This window comes from Chiloscyllium plagiosum, unplaced genomic scaffold (genome assembly GCF_037043375.1).
Source record: "Chiloscyllium plagiosum isolate Xiang-an unplaced genomic scaffold, Cpla_swu_hap1 HiC_scaffold_37, whole genome shotgun sequence".
NCBI classification, from domain to species: Eukaryota; Metazoa; Chordata; class Chondrichthyes; order Orectolobiformes; family Hemiscylliidae; genus Chiloscyllium; species Chiloscyllium plagiosum.
In genome coordinates, this window is record NW_028270175.1 from 52848155 (window position 1) to 52871425 (window position 23271).

A 23271-nucleotide genomic window follows, 5' to 3' on the forward strand; every position below is an offset into this window, starting at 1 on the left:
GGTAAAGAATTGATGGATGTAAAAAAACTTTAGGAAAACATGGACTTGTGCACTTTGCTGGAAAGAATAGATGTTCAGACGATTTCGTCAACTGGGACAGGCTTTGGTAACGTGAAGTGTAAATGGACTTAAGAGTTCTACTTCGCGATTATCTTACTTTAACATCCAAGTTCAGTTCTGTGTTACGGAGGCAAACACTATTTTGACATTAATATCTCAAAGGGCTCGGTTACAAGAGCAAGAATTCACTGCTCAGATTGTAAAAGGCTCTGGTCACACTATATTTGGAAACATATGAGCAGTTTTGCTCTCTATAATTTGGGAAGGATATGCTGTCTTTGTTTGGTGGGTGGATTCAGGGGGCAATTACACTGTTGATCCCAGGAATGAAATGTTTTTCATGTGAGGAGTGGTTGAGTTTGTACATCAAGAAATTTAGCGGGGTGAAGGGAAAGCTCATTGAAATTTACAGAATTCTGCTAAGTCTGAAGAAGGTGGATTTGAAGAAAACATTTTCGCTCTTAGGAGGAACAGTGACCCATTGGCAGAGTCTCGGCGAGAAGGGAAGAAACTTAAGAAATGACTGAACGTCATTTACATTTTGCTTCTGGTCAGTGAATATGTGGAAGACATTTCCATAGCAGGCTGCAGAGGTTAAGTGTACCTAAGTTACAGACATAAATGCGACGAATTAGTTTGGGGATCAAACATTAAATGGACAAAGCAGGAGGACCAGGTTGTGAAACATATCAGGAAGACCTAATGGCTGAGCAGACTGAGTGGAATGAACTAATTCCCATCATGTATCTTATGGTCCAAACCTCTACTTCTGAGCTGTACTCGTTCCAAACATTATCATGCTTTTGCCTCAGCAATGGTTCCTGGATTTCATAATTACCTCTACCCTGCCCTCGCTATACAATGCTGTGGTGATCTCATCTTGTTACATATGAATAATCATCTTGCTTTACCAAGTTGTTTCCAACTGTTTAACTTTAAATCTAAACAATAAGGTAACGTCAGCAATCAAATAAATACATTACTTAATCTGACGTTTTAGGTGTCGAAAACATGAGGAACCTGGCTGAAGAAATTAGAAGATATTGTATTCGAAATACTACCTCTCGTCGTTATCTGCTATCAGCCACTTCGGTGGGCATACTCAGAGTGAGTTTGGGGAAAGAGAGCCACTTAAATAAATATAATAGAACCCTTCCCTTGTCAATGCTTCAAATGTAAAACAATGTTTTTTTCTGTTAGTTCATTGATCTAAAATTGAGAGCATCATGCAGTTTTAATGCTCCCCTGGAGACTGTCAGATAAAATAAATGAAGGGAACTTTGAATCTTTAACAACATTAATCAGCTCAGATTCGAAAAGTGTATAACTTCCAAACGGTCATGCATGGGCCAGTGAAAGGGCTCTTCTATGCCGTTACCTAACCCATTGTTGCCGTTGTTGGAATCCCAGGTAAAAAAATTGAATTGCAAAGGAAGTTATTTGGAAATCTTCACTAAAGTTCCTTTTTTCCCTTGCCTATTTTTCTAAGGTTCACGCCTCTGTAAATATAAGAGATATAAACCAGGAACATATGGATAGTATTGCCATTTGTTTATTGCAGTTTATTGCATGTTTTGCAGCATTCAGGAGAGTTTTAGTGCATTATTTGAAGTTATATCATTGAGCAACGCATGATTATATTCAATGATTTATAAAACACATTTCTGGTAATAGATTGTGCAAACATGAATTAATGAATAGCATTGCCTGACAGTAATCTGTTGTATTATTCAGATTTAAATTTAACTTTAAACTAAAATAGATTCTAGAAATTTAATGACATATGTGCTTGCAGTTTAGTCAGGTGGTAAAGTGCATTTTCCGGCATTGATCTTAATACATCCACGCTGATAAAGAAGATCAGCCATGAAGTTGTTGAAAGGTACGGTGGAATGGCGGAATCTCTTGCCGAATAAATTTCTGCAGGTTACACATTGTGTTGGATGTATGAAATCAACAATTGTGTGCAGGGATTAAAATACAAGTCTGCAATCCTATCTCATTGAGTAGCTAATTGCGTAAGCTGCAAAGGACCAACTACCACGAATAGTGTAACTAATTAATATTTGATACTATTTGCAGAGGTGAATAAAAATAAAATGAAATTTGATCATTAAGGGTATTGGCTTTTCGTTTGCATTTGGCATTCATCTTGCAAAGTTGTGTTAGTTATTCATCAGTAAGCGATCTATTTACTGTCGAGTTGACGGATTTCTTTCACCTCTTGCTCATACATCTGCACATGGAGTTGCTTTAGTTTGCAGATACTGCAATATGAATGTTGTGGTATTTCACAGGAAGTTTCGTAAACAGGTTTTACACAAAGAAAACTGGAGAAGATTAAGAAGATGGTGAATTTGAAAGGCTTCATTAAAATATTTACAAGGATGTTGTCAGGGTTGGAGGATTTTAGCTATAGGGAGAGACTGAAGAGTTTGGGGCTGTTTTCGCCGGGACGTCGGAGTCTGAGGGGTGACCTTATACAAGTTTGCAAAATTATGAGAGACATGGATAGGATAAATAGACAAAATATTTTCTCTGTGTTTGGGGAGTCCTGAAGTAGATGGCATAGGTTTAGGGTGAGAGGGAAAAGTTATAACAGACAGCTAAGGGGCAACGTTTTCACTCAGAGGACGGTACATGTATGGAATGAGCTGTCAGAGGAACTGGTGGAGGCTGGTACAATAGCAACACTTAAAAGGCATTTGGATGGGCATATGAATATGAATGGTTTGGAAGGATATGAGCCGGGTGCCGGAAGGTTTTACGAGATTGGGTTGGGATATCTCGTCGGCATGGACGGGTTGGACCGAAGGGTATGTTTCCATGCTGTACATCTCTATGACTTTATGACTCTAAGTTTGGATATGAGGAGTGATATACAGAAGGAGGGAGAAGTGCACTTTGAAGAAGGGAATTCAATTTCGAAAATTGAGGCATTAACGTCACATCTGGAATGTTAAGTACCATAATTATACAAGAGGGTATAATTGGAGAAAAAAATGACATCTCAGATAATAATGGGAAACGGAACCGTCAGGAGTAGCAAAACGAAAGTGAACAATGAAAGTATTTCCTGAAGAGCATAAATTGCCGTCTGTGGTGTAAGTTAGCAGAGGCCTAATACCCAATGTTTAAGATGTCAGTTGTGGATAATTCAGACTATTCTACTCACAATTACCTATGAATGTTGATTAGCCCGCGACTGGAGGTGCCACTGTCGTGGGTCAGAAGGGCTTCAGTTTCAGATAGGGGGAGGCAGTATATGTTCCTTGCGGTCCACTTGTTGACATCTAGGTAATGCCATTCTTTATACTTGGTATTTCAACAAACTATTTAACCTTTTTGTCCATCACAGCCAACTTGGTGGCAATTGCAATTCTGTTCCGAGGGTGGTGCAGACTCTCCAGGTGCATCAACTACTATTTGATGGCCATAGCGATGACAGATTTCCTTGTTATTGTCACCGGATGCATACTTAACCGAATCAGGCGCATTTACTTTCGCTACAGTGTTCTGTCCACCACCCCCATATGCAGACTGACTACAATTCTGGTCTGCTGCAGCCGGGATGGTTCCGTCTGGCTAACTGCAGCCTTCACCATCGACCGTTTTGTGTTCATTTGCTTACAGAGCCTGAAAATCAGATACTGCACCGAGAAAACGGCGTTGCTCATCATAGGAATGATCTGCATCCTAAGTTGTGTTAACAATTTCCCTTTCTACATCATCTACAGACCCTTCTACATCCTGGATGGGGTCGCCTGGTTCTGTGTTATTAAATCTATATTTTATATGTTAACAATCTGGCAGGCCTATGACTGGATGGATCAAAACTTAACTCCCTTTCTCCCATTTCTCCTCATCCTGCTACTCAATGTCCTGACCGTAAAACACATCATCACAGCCAGCAAACTCCGTAGGAAACTTGTACGTGCTGAAACTGGCAGTGATCCAGAGATTCAAATCCGTAAAAGATCCATCATCCTGCTCTTTGCCGTTTCACTCAGCTTCCTGCTGTTGTGGGCCACCGAAGTTGGACATTTTCTGTACTTGCGTATTAAGGGTGATGCATTCTTCAACAATGAGAATTTCAAAGAATTAACCTACGTCCTGCAAGAGACAACGAACTTGTTTCAATTACTCAACTCCTGCAACAACGTATTCATCTATGCAGTATCCCAGAACAAGTTCTGTGAGGAGTTCAAGTAGGTGTTGATGTGTCCTTTTGCTGTGCTCACAGAACGCTGTGAAAAATAAAATTTCCATGAAGCATCTAAAAGTTGTTCACCCTCAAATGATTTACCGCATCATGGCCCACTCTCAATTGTAATTCAGCAAGTGACGGATTGTAGTTGCAACAACTAAGAAATGTATGGCACAAAATTCGTTGACATACGTTTGCACTGAAGCAATGTTAATGTATTATTGATGATTTCTTCAGATATGAGGTCATAGTCTTATTCTAATTTCTGGGACAGAATGTAAATATCCTAGTGTCACTGACGCAAACCAGAACAGAAAGTGTTCGCTCCGTCGCTCTGGGTTTTAAACTGCCCAGAATTCAATACCACTCAGAGCAGTTTTCTGAATATAGATTTTAACTACTTTTTAACCATTTTAACTACAGTCCTGCTGTGAACATGTCTCCTGCCACGTTTTTTTTCCACATCACCAATATGCTTAAATACCTATCGAAATTGCGCAGTCAGTATTCGTTTATTTAAATTCCATTCTTCCTCCCTTCCTGCTTTCATTCCTTCCATTCTTGCGTCTTCTTCCCTTTCTTCATCTCTTCTTTTTTTTTCTTCCAACTAATAAACTCCTGCTCAGTATTCTAGCTGTGGTCAAATATTTACGTGTATGGATAAGACAAAACACTGAGGTTTACCGGCACAACTCAATCCTCCTGACTGCATTTATTCACTTTGCAGTTTTTAACTGAGTTCTAGTTCAGTTAGACAAAGCTAAGAAACAAGAAATGCTTGCAAACTACACCCAGATTTTCTCAAATTCATTTACACACATTGAGGAACCTCGGGTTTTGAAAAAGAATCATACTGGACTCAAAACCTTGCTGTTGTTTGTCTCTCCACAAATGCTGCCAGATTTGCTGAGTTGCTCCATCATTCTATCCGTTCATTATATGAACCGCTTATTTCATTCAACACCTTCAATTGCAGCTCTCTGATAGCAGCCCTGCTGAATAAGTTGCATTGAAGTGCTTGTTTCCACGTTGCATAACTCTATAACTTCCTGTTCTATCAACTTTCACACCCAAGCATTATAAACAACCCATGAGATCGACAGTTAACGCACTTTGCTCCAATGAAAACAGTTCTGGCCTGGCGATTCTCTCCACCAAACTACATTTCTAACATCTCGACGTAGTCCAACGCAGAGATTCCCAACGATAATTTGCGAAATTATTGCGAAAACATGGAAATATGTTAAGGAAAAACAAAATGAACATCCAGACACCAATTTTCTAAATCTTTAGAACATCTTTTGGAAGGGGATTCAGAGGAGATAGAGGGGTGAACTGACCAACTTGGCAGAGACATTCAAAGGACCTTCTTTAACAGCCTTAGCCATTGCAGCTACTGTTTGTGGAGTCATGAATTGATATGATGCATTGAAACTACTTTCATTCCAGCACCTCAGACATTCAAACTTCAACCATGCTCTGAAACAATGAGGAAGCTTAGGAACAGAAAGATAACACTGAAACGTTCGAAGTGAGACAGCTCTGATTGTAGTAGAGTTGCCTTCCGTTGACAAAAATGAGTCTCCAGGGCGGCAATATGCATTTTGGACTCACTGACAGCCTGCTGTATGCGTTCATGGAAATGGTGGAATTATCTATATTTCTCGTGCGATTGATCAGTATATTCTGCGACGAACGAAGAGGCAACTCTTTCAGAATCCAGTCGTCAAAACCAAGGATTTAAGATGGTGACTCGTCCGTGCAAGTCCAGACCCCTTTGCTCGTCAATAACCTACTCTACCTCACTTAAGTACACATGATGTGTCCTTATGTATAGGATTTTATGGTGACGTATTCCACAGATTCACTGCCCTCTTGGTCTCAGATATAAAGAGTTGTCTATTCGCTGTGACATTTTGCTCTTGTATTCCAGGCTGTACAACTGGTCAAACTGTCCTCGCCTAGTTCACTCCATCCAGTCTTCTCAGCATTCCACAACCAAAACTCAAACTATTTTGAGTACAGACCCAAAGCCCTCAAACATTCCTTACATGAAAGCAATTTCATTCCCGAGCTCATTCTTCGAAAGTACTTTGAACACTCTCCAAGGCCAAAACAGCTTTCCTTCGTCGCAGAGTTCAAAATTGCTTACAAAAATGTGAATTATATTATGACCAGAGCCTTATACAGTCTCAGCGGTATGTCACATCTGATTTAAGTAGGCCCTCGCTAAACGAATGTTCGCTTTGGATTTGCATTCCAAACTGACACCTAAACCTGCATGTTAACCGTAGGAAAATCGAGATTAAACGATGCTAAATCCCTTTTGAACCTCAGATTACCGAAGTCGTTCCAAATTTAGAAAAGTCTATGTCTCTATTCTTCCGAGCAAAGTACTGAACTTGGCTTTCAATATTTTATTCCACCCGTCAAGTCTTTTTTCATTTCATTACAGTTATTCTGCAGACTGCTCGCTTTACTAATGTTACCTGTTCCTGCATCTTTCGGTTGGGTTATCAGGAAATTGAGCATAAATCATTTTTGTTCCTCCATATAGATGTTTACTCTTTAACGGATACCTGCAAAACTCGAGTAATCAGCTTTTGACTTCCAGAAAAGGAAAACATTATCTGTCAGTCAACAAATGCTTGAGTTATACCAAAATCAGCAGTTTATGGAAAAGCTCAGCAGGTCTTGCAGCATCTGTGAAGACAATTTAGAATTAACATTTCGAGTCCAGTGACCGTTCCTCAGGACGGTGAACCTTCCTCCTTTATGTTTGACAGTTCCATACACAAAGTATTACTCACTCGTATCTTTTTTTCAGCTGATGCCATGCGGCAATATTTCGATGGCCTTCTGGTAATCCAAATAAATCACGTTCACGTGTCCCTTTGGCAAAAATAGAATGTCATTGGCAGAAGTGGGTACTGCCGACGTTGGAGATTAGTGCCAAGATTAGAGTGATGCTGGAAAGCACAGCAGGCCAGGCAGAATCCGAGGAGCAGGAAAATTGACGCTTTGGGCAAAAACCCTTCGGGCAAAAGCACAACACTAATCTTGACATAAAATTGTCATTGTCTCTTCAAGTAAATGTAACTTGTTTCGCAGGCATGACTTTTCCTGGACGTCGTGCTGATTCTAAAATCTTAGCAACAACAGAACATGGGCTAACGGCCCTTGACTTGCCCGTCTTCTGCTTCCCATCCTACATAAACAAGGATATTGCATTAGCCATTTTGATTCCTGGGACTCCGTCCTTTATTCCAGTGATTTCTTGTGCATCACCAAAAGTGCTATTGCAATTTATAGAGATACCCTCTTAGAGGCTTTTGCCTAATCCATTTGGTTCGTATACTGTATCCATCTTCAGACCTTGCAGCTTCCCCAGTACCTTTATCGTAGTGATAGCCACGATATACATCTCTGCCCTGTGACATGTTTGAAGTTCTGGTAAGCCGCTCCTCATGCTGATCACCATGCAGTCTGTTGCAATTTACAATTTCTCTGTTATCCATTATTGCTTCCCCAGCATTATTTCTCAGTGGTACATTGTCCGCTCTTTTCTCTCCCAACGTTTAAACGTGTATAAGAAAAACACTTGCAATATTCCTACATATTACTGGATAGCTTATCATTTCATCTTCTCTTGCATATTGTTTCCTTAGTTGTCCTCGGTTGTTTAAAGGCTTGCAAATCATCTGGCATCAACACATTCTGAAAGTTTTCATATATGTTTATGGTTCCCTGAAGTTTTTCACAATCATCTTTGCCTCGTTCTCCGTTTAGTATGCTTCGTGTTCCTTGACAAATTTAAACTTCTGGAATGACCCGATGAAAGTCTGCGATTCCAGGTCTGTGGTTTTCACTGCTCGGCTCCCCTTGCAATCAACTCTGGACAGCTCCTCCCTCAATTTTCATTCTGTTACATTTGATTCAAAATTCATCCACTCAAGTTGTCGAGTGAAGTCTTAATATAGTATTTCACTACTGCCAAAGGTCCGTTTCATTTCATTACCACCTTATTTCACTTCGCTTAGTCTGGCCACATTTGGGGTACTGCGTCCATATCTGGTCGCCACTTTGCAAGAAGGATGTGTCGGCTTTGGTGATGGTGCAGAAGATGTTTACCAGGACGTCGCTTGGACGAGAGGGTATCATCTATTCGGATTGACTAAGGAAAACGTGGATAGTTTTCTCTGGAGTATGGAGGCTGTGGAGACTCTTAATAAACGCCAAAATCATTATGTGATGCATAGATTGACTTGACGGCGAGAAGCTTTCTTCCCCCAGAATTGATATGTCTAAAACTAAGGGGCATGCATGTAAGGTCAGAGTGGTGAAGTCGTGGAGATCTGAGGAACACGTTTTATCTTGTACAGGGTGTGACAGTAGTCTGGAGCGTACTGCTCAGGTGGGTGGTGGGGGCAGATACACAGGGGTGTTTAAAAGGGCAACTGCATGAAAATGCAAGGAATGGGGGTGGCATGGACCAAGGGCAGGCAGACGTGTTTATTGAGTAGTTTGATTTGGGGTCAAGCTCAGCACAACATCGTTCCTGTACAGTATATATATATGCGCTATGTTCTCGTTCTGGTCGGCTTTAGTATAAGCTTTCCACTAAAAAGAAAGGCTGATCCAAGTTCGGAGAAATCATTTTCTTAGGATCTTTGGCCCACCTGGTTGTCGCAATCCACCTGATTACTTAAATCTCCGACGATTATTGTAACATTGCCTTTTTTACATTCCTGTTGCATCTCTCCATTTATTTTCTGTATCATGCCCCCTTACCGATCCTGGCGGCACGTACAACCTCCCATTGCAGCCTTTTTTCCATTTTTTTGCATTCCCATGCATTTTCTCAGCTCTATCCACACAGACCCGGTGCTTTCTGACGCTGTATGTCTCCTTGTTATCGACTTCATTTTTATTTCTTTCTCAGCAACGCTATCCCAGCAGCCTATCTGTCTGTTCTTTCAATGGGATATGTTCACTTGGGAATTGATTCCCAACTCTTATTTTTTGCAGCATCATCTCTGTGATGCCAACAACATCATACTTACAATTTCAATCTGCACGACCAAGTCACGTAAAATTTATATGTTGTGAATGTTCAAACATTAAACCTCAGTCCTGCATTTACCACTCCTCTTTTCATAGTTGCCCTCTTACCTGCTGTGATGACGGTTTGTTTCCTGAAATTGCCAATATTCTTTGTCCTATCACTTTTTCTAGAAATTCTAAAATCATCTCCAAAGCCTATGCACCCCACCCTCTCACTGCTTTACTGAGAACAAAATCTTCATGACCACCTCATGTAAAATTTTCGCGCGGGCTCTGGTGCCAGATTCGTTCAGGTGGAGCGTATACCAATGTTTCCAACTCCTTCCTGCCGCAAGACTGATGGCAGTTCCCACCAAAAGAGACCACTCTTTCCTGCTCCACTCTGAACCATTTGGTTTACTTCTTTACTTTCCTCATTTCTCTGCAAATTATGACGTAACTCATGTAATAAACCATATATTTATCCCTTGAAGTCATGCTCGGTTTTTCGGTTCCTAATTACTGATATTCCCCGAACAAGATTTCTTGCCCTCTCGAGCCAATTTTACCTGTCACCAAACGGATTAAAACAGGTAAATCCCCTCCCTCCCTCTACAACATTTTATCACGCCCGTTCAACGTTTCACTTCCGTTAACCTGCTGTATGTTTCTGTCTCACGAAAGACAACATCCAGGGAAAGCTCCCCATCCCTGGAGTTCGATGTTCAGACTCCAGCTCATCGGCTCCGAGCTGAATTATTCAAGCAACCAACTCTTGCTCCAGATATGGTCAGCACGAACTGTGATGGGGTTCATCAGTTCCCACAAAATGCAGGGTCAACATATTGCCTGATACTGCATATTTCAAACTAATTAATTAGAATCAAAAATGCATTTTTAAAATATCCTCCAAGTCTTTCTTCTACGAAATATTTCTCCAAATTACCAAATTCTCCAAATTACAATATAAAAATAACTTCGAAAAGATATTTAAATTAGAAGCTACTAATCACCCAATGAACTTTTGCTGTTTTAGTTTTGTTATCATTTTCCTGACACTTGTTCTGATCACTGAGGGTACTTCCAAACTGGCTTCTCTCTCCCACTCTCATTCCCTCCAGGCTCCCAGATAAGTATAAAAGGCCTCGAGCCTCAGATTCCATTTTTCTTTCCTGCTTATCAATAATGGCTTACCTTGCTAATTTCTCTTCAGGACTCAAATATCTACTTTAGTCATCTTGCAGCCTGAACACAGAATACCTGTTTCCATTTGGACCTCTGATAATGTTGATAATATCTGGATTCTGGTTGCCGGATGCCGGAATATTCCATCACAAGATAGATCTCATGTGGAGAATGTTTGGTAACGTAAGGACAAAGGTAAAATGTCATGCTCAAATAGATTATGACAACAAGTCTTGTTACCCGTGAAAGTGCACGAACATGCATAATCCACAATTGAGAATTTGTTGGAAGCAGAATCAATGAAAACATTCAGAATGACATTGGAAAGTCACTTGGAAACGACAGACCTGCGCAGCTGCAATTTGTGTCTCGTGCCAGAGGACTGCAATTCGTTGCATGCTTTTGTTGTTTTTTCCAATGATCAGGTACGGATACGACGGTCTGAATGGCTTCAGTCTGTACCATACGTTCTTCAGACCATTAATCCAATGTTTTCTGCAATCTATATTTTAGTGAGGGCGGTTTTCTTCAGAAGGGAGTAGAATGCGCACACACTTATCAACATATTGCAGTTCGAGATGCAGCTGGGTGGCGCAGCACAAACTCTGTTCTCACCCGGCATCTGCCCACTCACGATGCTGCCCTCCCTTCGCCCTGTTTCTACGGACAATGACCCAATGAGACAGGAAATGATAATACAGGATGCTGATGCCACAGTCGCCATTCTGTCCCATTCCAAATCCTAAATCTGGAGATGGTGGATCATAAAATGCATTATAGTGTGGCGATGTTATCACTTTAAGAAATTATTTTTGTCGTTTTCTTATTTTTTGATGATAGGTTGTAATGCAGAGGTACAGACCTCGCTACACAATATACCTTGAGTAAACAGTGTGGTCGGGCTTGTTTATACTGATCACCCTGCATGTGTGTAGCCAGCTCTCACACATAAATATTTCTGAGTTTTGCTTTCATTAACATCAGAAGCCTTTGTGGTCTCAAAACTGTTGGAAATTTCAGTGAATGTCACCTGGCTGCTATTATCTCTGAATTGTTTTCTTGTTAAGTGTTTTTTTCCTACTCGATTGGAGAATTGCATGTGCGAATGTATGTATGAAATTGTCTTTTAGCCAAGGGGTATGTTTGTGAGATGTTACTGCAGTAATATTTATTGTATCCATTATTCTGCTAATTTTTCTATTAGTTGACATATTGTAAATTCTTCCATCTGTTGTTCCTATTTTAACAAGAGCGTTTTAATAAGTTGTGTTTACGTAACGTCTTGTATTTTGATCAGTCATATTGCATTTAAACCAGGGCACTTCACATCTCCACATGAAGGAAGAAAAAAGTAAGAGTCGAGGCGACCATCATAAAGTACTTTTGCGGGAGTCTGGGCTGTTGCCGAACACTAATCAGCCGCAAAGAAGGACACCGCTCAGCAGGTAGAAATAAATCACGATTTAAATGCAACCCTATTCGGCTTAGTGCTCGAAATTCAGTTACAACTGCAGGAACGGTGAGTTCGTCACCATTGTTTGTTCAATAGCAACAGGTTTCAATATTATAAGATGAGGGATCATTGGACCATTCTATCAGAATCGGATATTAGCTTCATTTCACTAGTTCACACAGCCTCAAGGGGATGATCACTGAATTCTCTGTCATCAGTTTCCAGATGGTAAGATCAACAGAATTATCAATGAGGTGCCGAGGTAGGGATAAACCAAATCCAACTGGAAAATTCTGAGCTTCCAGTTCACATCATTCTTGCTGGTCCCTTGCAAACACGGATGGCTGCCTTTCACTGTCAAGGTGAGTATGTAGTTGGATGTACAGAGCAGTAAGACTACCACAGTTGTACTGAAGAAGTGTTGTTTTCAAAGCATCGACTTCTACAACTCCTGATGTTGCCTGGCTTGCTGTTTTCTTGTAGCCATCTAGCTGTTTGTTGTGTTATAATTGGCGTAGGTCGTGGTCACAGAAAGAAGTGGGTAGAGGAGTGCGATCCGTTCGCTCTTGTTGCTTGACTTCCATTTTCTTCCTGACGGCAATTCTCAAGGTTCACGACGCCTTGCCACTAATCCTCCACTCTGGACGGTCTTGGGCCAGTGATTCATAAATGCCTGTGGTATTTTTACATTTCATCTGTGAGGCCTTGAGTGTATCACTTAAGTTCTCCCTCTCTCCACCTGGCGCTCATCTGCCGTTCAGAAACTGAGAGTACAGCATCTTCTTGGAGTCTTGTATCATTCATGCTGACGACATGCCCTGCCCATCACAACGAGTGAAGTTTGGTGTGTGCCGCAATGTTGGGGTTGTTGGGCTGGTTGAGGACATTTGTCTTCCTTCCAAATAAATTTGCAGGTTATTGCACAGATAGCGTTGATATGACTGTTTCAGCGGCTTCAGCTTCATGCTGTAGACTGTCCACATCTCAGAGCTGTATCAGAGTATGGCAACAACTATATCTCTGTAAACCATAAGCTTGGTACCACATCTGATGCTGTTGTTCTCGAACAGCGTTTCGATCAGAAGGCCGAAGGCTGTGCTCGCATACTGGAGACGGTACTGAATCTCTTCATCAATATCGGTAGTGGTTGACCGAATACTGTCCAGGTATTTGCAGGACAAAGGCCTCATAATGGAGCTTAATAATCGAGTTTGCTCCTCAACACCGGGAGCACCTTCATCCTGAGGATGTTCCAGGTAAAATCCATGCTTTTCTTTGTCTCTTTTAAGATGCTGATAATGATTTTGAGTCAACAGCATCGATGACACTGCGTTGAGTTAAGGTTGGTTTTGGTTTAAAGGCAGTTGAGGTTGACTAATTTTTCCTGTTCCTGCAGGTTCGTCCCACTCCAGCGGGAACATGTCGGCGGTGAGGTGAAGTATTGCAACGAGGTAGATCGAGAACAGCCTTTCGATGGTCCGAATGGGAAATGTGTCAGTGATAGAACCATTTGTCATTACCACGACTTCCACGTCGTCATGGAGCAAGTGAAGGATACTGATAAATTTCGTAGCGCAACCAAAGTGGAAAAAGATCGCTCTCTGTTGATAGGAACAGATGCCTTTAACACAGTCAATCGAGACACCAGGTCAAACCACTTGCTCCTGCCCTTCCAAGTCAGTCATCACGCTGACTTCTAAAGATGTCAGAATTTAGTTAACCTCCTTTCTAACTGTATTCCTGGTATTCCCATCCTCCCAGGGTGGCAACGGATCAAGGAGGCTGCTCACAATTATCTTACTGAGGACAATTAGGAATTGACAAGAAACGTTGACCCAGCCAACGACATCCACGGCCCCTGAAAAAGAAAAGTACCAATACAGATTTAACGGTTGCCATCTCTTTAAAACGGGTCCATACTATCCATTAAACTGTGACCCAGCGCGCAGAGTTTCCATTCATTGACATACAGTTAACCCCGTCCCGGTATAAAAGCGACGTGGGGGACACAAGACATTGACGTAACAGCATCCGGAAACAGGGTAGGTTATTGCAGGTGGGAAATAGAAGAATGGTGTTCAAATATCAAAATTCCTTTTACAGGGGAGAGAGCACAATGTGGCTTTTCGTGGTTTATTTTCTGACAGCTTATTGTGACCAGATTGTAAAGTTTCTCTCATTTCCCCATCATAATTTGAGCCTCAGTTTGTAATATCCACAGCTCTCATATTTTCCGGTTTTCAGAGGTTGGTCATGGAATTTCAGTCACTCAGCGGGTGTCATCAGAGATTCACACAGTTGGGAAAATGCTGCTTTTAATGTGTTGCTATGACTCTAGCTGCAGTCACGATTATTTATTCGCACCAGCAAAATCGACCGCTTGTGTTCATTCTGTGAAACCATCAAGGAGCTTTGAACATAAAGCAGATTTTACTGAAACCTGTTTTTCCATCAGGCTCCAGGCTGTGAATAAATTCACCAGTGAAACTATCTAGGGACTGAAGATGGTAGCCTCTCCAGTGATTTATTGAGCTGTCAGGCTCACAGTGATGGAAAACAGACTGGAACCGAGAACGAAAACCATTTATGCCTCAGATTCTAATGTAATCTGTTAATTGAAGTTAACACACAATCGTGTATGTTACTCGAGATCATACCTGATTCCCATGCTCGCATCAAGCTGTATGTTAGCCTGTCGGCCTTCCACCAATCTTATTACATCAGGTTTACCGGAGTTATTACGTGCACTGGCCAGACATGTGTTATATTGCAGTATACATTACTTGGGATCGTCTCTCAGTGCGAACATTTCGAGACCTGGTCAGCTGATGTAATTTTCCCATATTTGAATTTGATAGCATCAAACTACAGTCTGATGTTGTCCATATTAGAAATATTGCTGTGCTGTAGGTTATATATCTCAGTGGCTGGCGTGGAGCCTTGTCATCCATAGGTCTTGATTTCAAATCTTACAATGGCTTTTGCGGACTTGCATGCGCTGGTAACTTCAACAAACTACAAAGTAATTGACATTTCTTGCTGCAGTTGTCTTCACAACATTTTTTTTTAATTATCGTGGTTGCCTTCTGTATGGAGCCTGAAAATATGACCGAGTGGTGAAGGTGATGTGTCGCTGAGAGCGAGTTCAGTACCAATTCTGAAGAAATATCGTTGGAGTCGAAGTCCTGAATCTAGGCTGATGGGCTGTTTCTGTGTTTTAATATGACGAGATAATCATTCTTTTGCAGAAACCTCTCTCGGATCAACATACTCTTAACTGAAAAGAAAACGTAGAAGGCAATGTTATTGGGGAAAAAGGGGCAAGCTTTTCCTGCAGCTACCCTTGTGTTCACGCCAGTAGGGCCTTTGCAGTCGCGGCACCCATTAAATAACCGGACAGCGAGTCAGAATTCATTGTTCTTACACAAGTTCCAAAATGACCAGCAAAGATAGAGCAGCACTGTCAGAATCAGAGACGTGTTGCTCATGCATGTGGGAAAAAAGGAAGGAAACGTCTAAATCCGCTGCCTGAGACCTCACAGCCAAAGTGCGACAGAAGAAAAAAAAATCTTTATTGAAACCTTAACGAATATTCAGGATTAAATAAACCAAGCAACAGCGGATTCCGTACGAATTTAGCAGCATCAGAGTTCAAGTTTGGAGTCCCGTGCCCTTCATCAATGTCTGTTTGGAATTAACAAGTAGGGGAGATGCGGAAAGGCTGTGTTCACAGGTGGGAGAGTCTCGGGCAAAAGGGTGTAATCACAGGACAAGGCGTAAAGCATTTCGTATTGTGATGCGATGTAATTTAATCTGGCAGAGTGCAAGGTATTAATGAAATTATTTGACACTGGCAGCTATGCTTGATCAATGATATTAAAGGCTGAGAAAAAACAGATATTTTATCATTTTCTGGAAAAGGCACGATAGTTGACTTGAAGATGACCAGGTGAGCATTATCTCATTGAATAGAGAAGCACACATTATGGGGCTGAATGAACTAGTACTATTACTATGACGAATGATCTTAATACGAGCATACATAACCAACCTGATGAGAGTTTGAGAACTTAAAACTCTTTTTATCCCCTCAGGGAACGGAGCACGCAGGAAAAAAAAAAGCGAGAGAGAGTGATGTGAGTGATTGATCTGGTATACACCGGTCTGTGCGCATTTATGCTGTTGGATCTACTTTAGGAAATTGTAGGAGAAATGTGAAGTGCGTGCTCAGTGCTGTGGGCGTGGCGCCATGGATAATGCGACGAACTTTTTTAGTTTTCTCTACACAGGTTAAAGTCCTGTTGACTATTGAGTTATGCATTTCTTTTATTGAATGTGTTCTCCCTCAAAGGCGAAATGTTAAGCCATCCCCAACACCTACCCCGATTTCTGCTGTCTATCCATTTTAAATTTCAGGGTAGATTTATCAGGCAGATGAGGAAAGTGAGGCAATGTTAATACGATTCTGACGTTCAGTAATTACTTGAAATCACAGGACTCTGGTAACTGATCCTCGTCAGTGAAATCAGTTCCCTGATCTATTCCATCAAATCGCCCAACCCGTACCTCTTCCTTGCCGATAATTATGACCTGCATAAGAAATCTCTGGTTGATTGTTAGGACCAATGTTCCAAACTCTGTTTCTTGTATTGCACGAAAATTATTTCGATGATATTCAAAGTGGTATGGATAGTAGCTTGACGAGCAACAAGAAAATTGTGACAGCATAGAAAGAACGTTACTCAACATTTTACACTGCTCTGGCAGATACACGATCGGAGACAGTGTAGACGGCGCATTGCCCTGTTACTTAACCCGTGTTTCTCGTGTAATGGGAGTGTTTGTTGGAGTCAGTGCAAGATAACTTTACCCTGTATTTAACTGTATGCTGTCCCTTTTCTTGGGAGTGTCTGACAGAGCGGAGGAGAGGGAAGCGAGTTTTGAGACGATTTAGAGCTCAGATTGAGGTTCAGGATGTAAGTTTGCTCGCTGAATTGAAAGGTTAATTTTCAGATGTTCCATCACAAATTCAGTAAAATCATCAGTGAGCCTTCCATGAAGCAGTCGTGTTCGTGACTCACTTTCAATTTATGTGTTTAGGGTTGCTTGGGTTGGTTATGCCATTTCCTGTGGTGATGCCCGTTCCTCTGTGGATGTCATGTACTGTTATCTTTCTCAGAAGGTGGTAAATGGGGTATGAGTCTATGTGTTTGTTGATAGAATTCTGTTTGGAATGCCACGCTTCGAGTAAATCTCATGTCTTTCTCTGTTTGGCTTCCCTTGGGATGGATTTGTCATCCAGTCGAAATGGAGTCCTTCCTCGTCTCTATGTCAGGATACAAGTGAGAGTGGATCATGTCTTTTTGTGGTCAGTTGATGTCATGTATCCTAATTGTAAGTTTTCTGCCTGTTTGTCGAATGTCGTGTTTGTTACAGTTTGTGCAAGGTACTTCGTAAATGACGTTAGTCTTGCTTGCTGTCTGTATGGGGTCTTTCAGGTTCATTTGTTGCTGTTTGGTGTGTTTTTGAATTTTGGGTTACCATGATGACAAGAAGTCTGAGTAGTACGGCAGTCATTTCCGATGTACCTTTGATGTAGAGACGAGTGGCTAGCGTTACTTCGTGCGTTTTGTCTGCTTGTTTGTGTTTTTTGCTGAGAAATTGGAAGACTATGTCTATTGGGTACACGTTCTTTTTGAATATGCCGAGGGTGTGATTTTACTCTGCTAGTCGCAGTTTCTCTATGTCGCAGTGTGTGCTGTCTCATTGAAGTAATAATCTTGGGTGCTGGGATATTTGCTTCTGTAGTTCAATATTTAGTCCAGATGTGTTGCTTTCCTGTCGACACTCGTTTGAAGCTGCCCATTGGTTCTTCTCTCCACTGTGACATTGAAGAATGGCAGTTTTTTGTGGTTTTCCACCTCTTTTGTAAATTTTATTCCAATCAGGGCATTATTTATGGTCTTGAAGGTTTCCACCAATTTGTTTTGTTTAATGATGACAAAGGTGTCATCCACATGGTGGACCCAATGTTTGGGTTGGATGGTCGGCAGAGCTGTTTGTTCGAATCACTACATTACTGCCTCTGCGAACAATCCTGATACCGGAGACCCCATGTAAGTGCCATTGATTTGTCCAAAGGTTTCGTTACTGAAAGTAAAGATGGTTGTAAAGCTTCGGTCCACTTGCATGGCAATGTTGTCCTTGCTAATGAAGTGGTAATTGGTGCATGTGTCTTTGTTTCTTCTGATATTGCAACCAACATTTCCTTGACCAGGTTGATGTTGATGGATGTGAACAGGGATGTTACGTCAATGACATCACCAACCCAATGAAACGTGATCACATCATAGAAAGCGCGTCACTAACACCATTTCTTCACTGGAGGCTCACTGATGACGTTACCTAGCATGGTGATGAAACGTCTGAAAATGAACCTTGCGGCTCAGCGAGAAAACTGACATCGGGTCGAGGCAATTTTCCTTTGGAGCTAAAGTTATGCTATCCCTGTCTTGAGAATGATTAATGGGGATAGTATACTGTGAGATTTGAACACCATTGCTAACTCTGTATTGTCCCAGTCTTCTGAGTGTTTGATGTGGACAATGCAGAGAAATATTTCCTCTCTATGTTACACCTTTCTATCATTGTCCTCGTTTTTAAAGAGAAATGGCAGTTAAAGTTTGCACAAGCGAAGGTGTTAGAATTTTGGCCTCTCAGAGCCAGAAATCAGGGTTTGATTCCACGCTCGAGTCCCTTTGAAGTTTGTATGTTCTCCCCAAGTCTGCGTGGGTTTTCTTTGGTAGTTATGGCTGTCTCCCACAGTCAAATATGTACAGTTTAGTTGGATTATCCATGAGAAATGTAGGAATAGAAGGATAGGTAAATGACGTAGGTCTGAGTAGGATGCTTATTAGATTGTCGTTGTGGGCCTCGAGGGGTTGAATGTCTTGCTTCCACACTGCAGGTATTCTATGATACCACGTGCATGGTGATGTATTTTGGGAGACCAAGTGAAAATAAACTTTATTGTAAATGTCAGGAACCAGAGGCGCATTGATATGCAGATGGATATTGAAGTGCATGTCGGTAGCTCTCTAAAAGTGTAAACAGAACTCGGTACGGTGCTCAAAAAGGTATATGGCATGCATGCATGCGTTCACCAGCCAAAGCACAGAGTATAAAATTGAGGAAGTAATCTTACAGCTCTTAAAAACTTTAATTTAGGCCACATTTGAATTGTTGCATCCAGTACTGTACGCAGTATTAAAGGTAGGTTGTGAGGCTTTACATACCGTGCAAAAAGGGTTATCAGGATGTTGCTTGACTTGAACACTATTGGTTGAATTTTGCATTGCTCACATATGGATCCTGCGAATTCACCCAAAACAAAACTAAATGCATTCTTTCTGATGATGAATTGCAGCCATTTCCGTTTAGAGATTACAGTTATGATTAATAGAAGAATATAAACCAAAGTAGCTCTCATTTAACAGGTGTAGACACGGTCTGAGATTGGTAATCAAGAGACTGCCATGAATCTCCAACGTGCTTACTTTCTTATTCTTCCTGTTGACCCCACGAGCTTCCACAAATTCCCATACTATTCTTTTATCAAAAATATTATGTCACAATATTACCATCCGCGGACCCGAAACCTCCAGCTTCACCATGCTGCACAATGTACTGCAATTTTGCCAAATCGAAACTTGAATGACAGTGATCGATGACATCTTGCACTCCTAAATAACAAGTGTCACTTAAAAATTAAATGTGAGCGCTTAGTACAGTATCTCTTATTCATACGGGAAGCAAAAAAATCGGATAAATATACCAAAGTGTATTTATGGGAAACGTTTGTCAGCCAATGGAAAGTTTTGGTCAAAAAGATCTACGACAGTTCAATGGGAAACGATGGTTAGTTGAGTAGTAGCATTGATAAGGCAGCAAACAGTGCATTTACTGCTGGAGAAAAGGAACATGTGTAGGGTATTCAATTAACGTTTTGCAAAGTTCTTTGGTGGCATACATTATTCTTGCAAGACCATGAATCTGCACCTGGGCTATCCTTCTTCGATCTTTGTTGAGCAGCGTCGATTTTGGGTTTCAATGCCTTCTCGCGAGTGGCAGTCTCAGCTGCAGCACTTGAAAGCACTGTTCTCCGGTGTTGTCACCGTGCATTTTTTTTTCGGCGGGTACGGTTTTCTTAAGCAGCCTCTGCATCACTTCTCCTCTTTTTAGACCTCAGTGAAATTTCAGCCTCCAGTGAGAGCGGTCGCTTGCAATGTCCTTCCGCCTCTTTAAGTTCATGTTCAGTGACTTCATCTCTCTCTTTCTGATATCTTTGAAATGAAGATATGGCATCCTTTTGCAGTCTTGCCGAATACCAAATCCCCTTACAGGAGATCATTAGGGATCCTCCCATCGGATATGCCGAGTGGAACAAGCAATGGAGACAGTATTGTTCGATCAGGGTGAAGAGGCTGCGTTTCTGGGCGCATGTTATTGACTCACTCAATCCAGAATGCGTCACTGGCTGCAAAGATGGAAGGTGTTGAGACTACGATCGTGTCTGGAATACAGGCTCCTGTTCTCGCTGCCTTGAAGCAGTGCGCTGATGCCAACGGACCTGTAGAATGCAATTTTTGTGTGCATCATCATGTTTCTGTTCTCGCTGGCTCTCTTTGTTAGCCTGGCGAATGTTGAGGCTGCGCTCCCGATCCGTTTGTTGAGTCTCAGAAGAGACTGTCGTTGACAGTGGGGCCAAGGTTTTAATACTCACAGACGACCTCTAACTCGTGCTGTGTATAATGAGAGAGTCCGTCTCTGCTGAGCTTCTCCATCTGGTCTGCAAGTATTTCATCTTCCAATGACGTGATTAAAACCATCCTTTTGTCTGGGTGTTGAGTCTTCATGCATCGATGCACTGTTTACTTGGAGGCTTGATGTAAGGAATTTTCCTTGGCCAATGTCTGACCTTGCAGCAAACCAGAGAGTGATCCGTGTCACAGTTGACACTCTGAAAGGCATGAGTCGTGACCATGTTTCTCAGATGGCGGCGGCAAGCCATTATCAGGTCTATTTGGTGCCAATGTTTGGAGCAGGGGAGTCTATTACCAAATTTCCCTTACCAACGAGAGAAATGCTACAGAGTCCATTGTAACATCGAGTCGAATTCAGTCACAAAAATAATTCAACATTGAGAATTTAGAGGTGTTGAATAGAATCTTGTCAATTAAAGTTAAGCGTGCACTGTGGCTTACTGAGGTGCACCCAAGAATTTGTTCTCACTTTTTGCTGCCGTAAGTCCAGTAGATTTTCAGGATTAAATACTTATGTCTCACCCTTTACTTGTTAAGGACTTTTCCTGCATCATTATAAACAGGGTATCTGCCAAATGAACCTCAAATCTTTCTTCTTTCTATTCATTTTTTTGCTTGTTGCTGTGACTTATAACAGCGGGATCTTATTACTACACTGTCTGGCTAAATTCCATGGTATTTTTATTTTATGTCCTCAGTTTCCTGGTCTGACTTTGGCTTTTCCACATCAAGAGCTGTTACTACTTGTGCAATACTGAACCGTTCCCAAGAACAGACTGTGTTGCGGGAAAACCACTTTGTCAATCACTGCATTTTTAATTTTGCAGCCTTAATTTGGTTCTCCAAACCTGTTTTTACACAAGGGCACGTTAAATTTCTGTCAAATATTCCGAAAATTGCTACACTTTCGGGTAACGTGTCAGAAAGAGTGCAAACACGTTCATCCGTTGCTGTTACAGGATGTTTTATATCACATAGCACCAGGTTACAGTCCAACGGATCAATTTGGAGCTTTCTGAGCCATGGTCCTGTGTCAGATGTTTGGAGCTAGTGCTTCCAAATAAATCTGGCGGACTGTAACTTGGGCAAGTGTGATTTTTACCTTTGCCACACCAGTCCAATACCGGCAACTTCGAGTCATTATGAGAGACTGAATACCTCCAATATCTCTCAAGACAGTAAATTATTTTCCTTCACCACCGTTCTTACATCTCAAAACCTCCAGAGTCCGTCACATCATTTTAAACATTTTAGTCCCCCTTCCAGTTCACAACATCGTTCCTGTGGCAGGGCGACAAAGATTATACTCAACCCTCCAAAAGTTTTCTTACCATTCTCTTGTCCAGCCACAACATTATGCCCCAATTCCTATACCCAATGCTCTCAGCAATAAAGGTAAGAGTTCCTAATACCTTCTTCAATTTCCTGTCTACCTGTGACTTCACTTTCACAGAACTATGTACCTGCACCCCTGGGTCTCTGTTCGACAGCACACCCTGGGGCCCTATCATTATCTATTAAATCCTGTCCTCGGTTGTGCAACAAAATGCAACACCTCGCATTTATCTGTATAAAGATCCATCTGACATTCCTTGCACCACTTGTCCGGTTGATCAAGATCTCATTGTCCTATTAAATGACACTCCCACCATCCTCTATACCACCAATTTTGGTTTTAGCTACAAACGTACTATCCATGATACCTATATTCTCATGCTAAATATTTATAAAAATAACGAAAGATAGCAGATTGTTTCTTGTGGTGCACTGCTCGTCACAGGTCATCAGTCAGAACAACAAAACTCTCCAAGCATCCTCTGTCTAATACTGTCAAGACAATTTTATATATAATTGGCTAGGTCTCCCTGATCTCCTGTGATCTCACCTTATAAACGAGGGTATGATGCAGAAAAGTGCGGGGCAGCACTAAGGTCTATGTAGATAACGTATGCCGCTTTAACTTCATCTATCTCCCGGATCACTTCTCAAAAACTTGAAAACACGTTTATGAGACATGTTTTGCCATACACAAAGTCGTGCTAACTATCCAAAACCAGTTCTTGACTTTCTGAATGCATGTAAATCCTGTCTGTCAGTATCTACTCCAAACACTTAACCACCCCCTCACATCAGACTTGCCGTTTTGTAGTTGCCTGGCTTTTCGTTGCAGCCTTTTAAAAATTAATGTCTCCATATTGGATTAAATTCCATACCATATGGAAACAGGCCCTTTGGCCAAACAAGTCCACACCACCCCTAAAAGCAACCCGAATCGGCCCATTCTCCGACTCTATATTTATTCCTGACGAATGCACCAAACACTATTGGCAATTTAGCATGTCCAATTCACCTGACCTGCACAACTTTGGATTGTGGTAGAAGAGTAGAGCATTCGTAGGTATCTCACACAGACACAGGGAGAATATGTAAAATCCACACTGACAGTCGCCCGAGGCAGAAATTCAACCCTTGTCCGGAGTACTGTGAGGCAGCAGTGCTTA

At 41.5% G+C, this 23271-nt stretch overlaps 1 pseudogene; it reads left to right on the plus strand.

Annotated features, from left to right (window-relative positions):
- The first annotated feature begins 1400 nt into the window (after positions 1 to 1400).
- Positions 1401 to 13648, plus strand: LOC148139817 (putative G protein-coupled receptor 139; annotated as a pseudogene).
- Positions 13649 to 23271: the final 9623 nt, after the last annotated feature.